This window comes from Nelumbo lutea, chromosome 1 (assembly GCF_056320005.1).
Source record: "Nelumbo lutea isolate HS-2025 chromosome 1, American lotus-T2T, whole genome shotgun sequence".
In the NCBI taxonomy this organism is placed as follows: Eukaryota; Viridiplantae; Streptophyta; class Magnoliopsida; order Proteales; family Nelumbonaceae; genus Nelumbo; species Nelumbo lutea.
The window spans coordinates 165,720,001-165,725,894 of NC_142684.1; the positions used below are offsets into that span (position 1 = coordinate 165,720,001).

Consider the following 5,894-nt stretch of genomic DNA (forward strand, 5'->3'; position numbering starts at 1 on the left):
AGCACTCTAGAAGGTTCATGAGGGGTGTAATACACCCCATTCTAGAGGCTTCAAGAAGGGGCAAGAGCCCCCTTGAAAAACTATATAAGGAGGCCTCTAGGAGGGGAGAAAGTTGTTCAATTGCTTGAGAGAAAGGCTCTCCCACTCTTAGAGGTTCAGCCACCTTGAGAGAAGAGAAGAGAAGAAGGCTAGGCGCAAGGAAGAAGAAGAAGAAGGGCTGAAGGAAGTTCAAGACAAGCAAGCTAGAAGAAGAAGGTGAGTTCGAATTGAGGGATTGTGATTCAAAGATTTTTTGTAATAAATCATTTGTAGTTTCATTCTCTTTTGATTTGAATTCAGTTTCTTAGTTATATGTTCTTTCTTCTTTCTCCTTGTTTCCATTCTTCCTTGATGTATTTCAGCTTGTAAAATTTCAGTTCAGCAATCTAATTCTTTTTGATTCATTCAAATGATCATGCATTGTACTTGAAGTTTCTTGAATAAGGGTGTGATTGCAGATCAATTCGGCCAACTAACCTTCAAAACTCAGATCTGAATTCTCAGATCTGAGATTGCAAGATCTGAATTGCTTGAAAGAGAATTCAGATCTGCAAATTTCAGATTGGGCGAATTAATCTACAGCTTGGAATTCCTAGAGTGCTTGAGAGAGACTCTAGGAATTCAGATCTACTATTCAAGAACTGAATTGAGTGCAAGGTTAGAGATAACTTGCACAATTCAGTTGGTGATCAATTCAGATTTGAATTGATGCCTTAGAAGTGTTTGAAGAAATGCATGCATGGGGATTAGATTCTTGCTAGAGATAGAAGAACCGTCACTCATGCATAGGATGAACATGCGCTTGAGAGAGGCTGTTCATGACCTTGGGGTTTCACCAAACCAAGGCTCAATCATGATTCATTCGAATGATCCAAATTGATAGATTGCTGAATTCTGAGATTGACATTTACTGCTTACTCTTCTAACCTGAATTGAAGGTAATTGGACCAATGATTTAGATAGATTTTAATTTAGGATTTCTTAGCTTTCATTAGAGTTTTGATTTATTTGTTGATCAGATAAGAAATGTTCAATTTAGTATTGGTAATTGTTTCCTAAATCCTCGTGGGAACGATACTTCACTCACTACTTTATTACTTGAACGGCTAGTGCACTTGCTAGTGTCACAATGAGCCACACATCAAGTTTTTGGCGCCGTTGCCGGGGATTTAGAGAAGCAATATTAGGAAACATTGAGCATTCTTAATCTGATCTCATTCAGCATTGCATTCATAGTTGGGTTAATTTGCTAACTTTTTCATTTCAGCTTGGACTGCAACTGCTGTACTCATGTAGTTATGTTTCTTCTTTCTTAAGTAGATTACTCTCTTTTTCTGGTTTCAGTTTCATTTTAATAAAGGCATATTTGATTTCTATTCAATCTTGGTGTTGTTCCTTTCAAAAAGAATAAAGAAAAAAAAAATTCACATAAACATGAGTGTTGCAGATCTGAGTTGCATTCGGCACTCAGATCAGCAGATTTCAGATCTGCAGCACTCAGCCGAAAAGAGTTGCTTGTGTTTCAGACTTTATTTTTTTTTTCTTTCTTTCATTACAAAAAGAAAAAAACAAATTAAAAAAAACAAAGGGGAGATCTTTTGAACAATAAGAGGAGCAATTGAGAATTCGGATCAGAACTCAGATCTGAGTTCAGATCTGAATTCTGCTACAGCAGATCTGCAACAGTTCAGATCTGAGTTCCTCTGAACTCAGACCTGAACTGATGCAATTTTGAGGGGAATTGGGTGTCATCACCACCCCAATTCACCCTAGGGCACTTCTGCTATTCCCCAAAAACAATTTGGTAGCAATAACTGAAGGTAAGGCAATTGAGAATTCAGATCCAAACTCAGACTTGAGTTCAGATCTGAATTCTGCTGTTACAGATCTGCTCAGTTCAGATCTGAATTCCTCTGAACTCAGATCTGAACCGATGCAAGTTTGAGGTGAATTGGGTGCCATCACTACCCCAATCCACCCTAGGATACATCCAACCTGCCTCAAGGGTGAATGGATAGCAAGGAATGAGAGAAATTCAAATATGAAATTCAGTTGATATGATGTGAGGACTGAACTGATACAGAGCATACTATGAATTCTGGGTGGACTGAATTCTTGGCTTTACCCACTTGTAACCGAGCTACATTAGCTAAGGAGGTGTATGTTTGGATTGAATAATTGTTATGCCTCAGATATTTAAGAAAAATTAGCACTTTCCAAGTATTTCTTTTAGCATTCAGATCTGTAGCAGGGCTGCTATAGTGCAACAGTTAGCAGACCTGATTTCAGATTTCTACAAAAGTTGTATGGGCCGAATAGCTTGCAATACCAAACATTGCAGACCCAATTTTCAGGTCTTAGCAAGTGTTTGATATGCATCAGCTATACAGGTTTGAGCTTCAATTGTAGAGTTTTTAACCCAAGCCTAACTCAGGACTGGTTTTAGTTTATTTCAGATCCTTTTAAATTTTTTTTTTTTTAGATCAGATCTGATTTCAGCCCTAAAGCATCACAGAATTGATTCCAACCTTAATGGATGTATATTGTAGTGTATACCAATGAGTGTGTATGAGATATCCAGCTCAGATCTGAATTATTATTTATTAATTTCTCTAGACTAACAATACCAAAGACTTGTAGATCTGAACTCAGATCTAAATTGGGTCTGAATTCAGATGTTGCAATCGATGGATGTAGATAAAGGAGCCTTGAATAAGATGATTGGTTTAAATCTGCTTTTAGTATAATCGGCTTCATTTATTCATGATAGGATGTAGGTTTTGTATTCCAATACTTCACTTTACATTTTCAGTGTGATAGGATTAGTTATTTATTTTCTTTTGTGAATATTGGCATTTTTATTGCTTTGACTTTAACAGTTTATGACAAGCAGACCTGAACTGGAAGAGATCCTTTACGACCCAGAGATTGAACGGACTCTCCGTGTCCGTTTGAGAGTTGCTAAGCAAGTCAGACAAGAAGCACAAGAAATGGCTGAACAAAGAACTATGATGGATTATGCCAAGCCTACCCTCACCGGGACTGTCTCCAGCATTATCAGGCCAACTATTGCTGCCAATAACTTCGAAATTAAACCGGCCATAATCCAAATGATACAAAATACGGTTCAGTTTTGTGGTATGGCCCATGAGGATCCGAATGCCCATATTGCTAACTTCTTGGAAATCTGTGACACCTTCAAACACAATGGGGTAAGTGATGATGCCATCCGGCTGAGGTTATTCCCATTTTCTTTGAAGGATAAAGCCAAAGCTTGGTTGAACTCATTACCGGCAGGATCTATAGCCACATGGGACGAAATGGCCAGCCGTTTTCTCTCTAAATATTTTCCCCCTTCTAAAACTGCTAAAATGAGGAATGACATCACTACTTTTTTCCAGCAAGAGGGGGAATCTCTCTATGAGTCTTGGGAACGTTACAAGGAGCTACTAAGGAGGGTTCCTCACCATGGCCTTCCGATTTGGCTGCAGGTGCAAACATTTTATAATGGTCTGACCGATTCAAACAAGACCATCTTAGATGCAGCAGCTGGGGGCTCCATAAACAATAAGACTCCCGAGGTTGCCCATGCACTCATCGAGGAGATGGCAGCCAATAACTACCAATGGCATTCAGAAAGGACACCAGTTAGAAAGCAGCATGGCCTTCATAATGTGGATACATACACAGCTCTCTCTGCACAAATAGGAGCACTTAGCAAAAAATTTGATGAGATGCAGATGGAAGCTATGCATATACAGTATGATAAGTGTGGGGGAGGCCATGATAGCACTGAATTCCAAGTTGGCAGTCAGACTTTTCAGTCCACAGAACAAGTAGACTTTGTTGGCAACTTTACAAGACAGCCAGGAAATCAGTACCATCATGCCCATAATCCCGGATGGAGAGGCCACCTGAATCAGCATGCACCTAAGCCTTTCCACCAAAACTTCTATCAGCCGGAACCAAAATCTAACTTGGAGGAGCTGATGACCAAGTTCATAGCTAGTGCGGAAAATAGATTTCAGAAAAACGAAACATCGATAAGGAACTTGGAAACTCAGGTTGGGCAGCTGGCACAGATGATTTCAGAAAGGGCTCCGGGTACCTTACCTAGTAACACCATGGTAAACCCAAGGGAACAAGAGGCTGTTGGGAGAATTCCCAATTCAGATACTTAGTCATAAACTGTCTTACTTGCTTTTTGTTTTTATTTTTCATAGCATTTAAGTTTAGTTAGTTTTTCTTAGAATTTAATTGAATAAAGATACTGATCTCCTCTTCTAGTTTGCAAGTGATTTCTAGCAGAAGAAGTTTTCCACCGACAACATATTGCAGAATTTAAGAATGATCTTCAGGGAAGTCCTCTAAATACCTCCTATTACTTGATGATGCTCTTGCTAGTTTTATTGTTACTGCCTAACACTACGAACATTGAGGACAATGTTCATCTTAAGTGTGGGGGAGTGAGCCCGAGGCTAGGGTATGGGGGCTGAAACCATGCACCCCAACACACATATGCAGGCAATGACATAACCAAAAAAAAAAAAAAAAAAAAAAAAAAAAAGACTGGAACCCCTCAAGTTCATTACTATTTATTTGATGATTTTTTAAGAAGGAATTCAATGAGTTGAGGGAGACTGATGTACTTGTTAAGTTTTTATTCTTGTGAATGACCCAATTTGATTTATGCAGGAGAAAAGGGGAGCTGAATATGCCTTTCAGCATGACTAGCCCTAACTTCCTTCATGTGTATGGAAGCCCTTGATTTCATTGTTAATGGTCAAGAGAGCTAGTGCACATCTGAAGTGCTAATTCTTGAGGTTCAATAATTGCAAAGAAGGACAAAAGCCCAAATTGACTCCGCTATTCTGAGCTGAATAGTAAAACTAGCAGCTTAGAACATGAGTCCTATTTACCTACCTCAAACAAGTGACCAGTGTGAGATGGAGCATAAGATGCACTCACACCAAAAAAAAAAAAAAAAAAAGTGTGAGATGGAGCATAAAATGCACTCACACCGAAAAAAAAAAAAAAAAAAAAAAAAAAAAAAAGGTGAGATGGAGCATAAAATGCACTCACCCTTAGAAATAAGTAATTGTGGTGACAACCGAGGTTCAAAGGGGCACTCTAAAGTTGAACTCTCATAGAGATTTAGTTATAGATGTGAAACTTAGTGAAATTTGATTATTAACCTTGACAATTAAGGAGCTGATTTATATATGAATTAGGAGTGAAGGCTAGACTATGATGAAATTCATATTCTCCTTTCCTCGGATCTGATACATATCTTAAATGGTAATTTACAAGAATAAGAGTTGAGCACTTACAAAGTTCCCCGACTACTCAATGCATTTCTATCTTAAAAAGTTCACCAGGTAAATGGTGAGAACAGAAGGGGGGAATGTTAAGTTTATGGCTGATGTCTTTGCTTGAGGACAAGCAAAAGCTTAAGTGTGGGGGTATTTGATGAACTTACAATTTATCTATAATTTTTGAGGACTTTAGCATGGATTTTTATGCCGGTTTTATTAATTTTTGCCTTAATTTAGCTTAATGCTAAGAATAGGTTCAGGGATAATCAATCCAAGAGAAGGAAGGAAAAAGGCAAGAAAAGAAGGTTCAAAAAGACCAATTTCAGTCCAGCCCGGTCGTGGAAGCAAGAGAGAGCACTTCGGCCCAAAAAGAGCAAGTGAATTCCTTGAGAAAACCCCAGAAAATAAAGCCTAGCTATGAGGAGAATTCGGCCCAGCAAGGAAGGCCCATTTTTAGCCCAAATAACAGCCTAGAGTGTAGCCCACATGAGCTCAAAAGCAAGCTAAGTTGTAGCCCAAATAGCAGCCCAAAGGGAGCTA

The 5,894-nt window shown here is 38.7% G+C and overlaps 1 non-coding gene across 1 annotated transcript; it reads right to left on the bottom strand.

Moving 5' to 3' along the window:
• Positions 1-3,407: 3,407 nt before the first annotated feature.
• Positions 3,408-3,514, bottom strand: LOC148878937 (small nucleolar RNA R71). Its single transcript, XR_016106296.1, has one exon. It is a non-coding gene; the product is annotated as a small nucleolar RNA R71 (small nucleolar RNA).
• Positions 3,515-5,894: the final 2,380 nt, after the last annotated feature.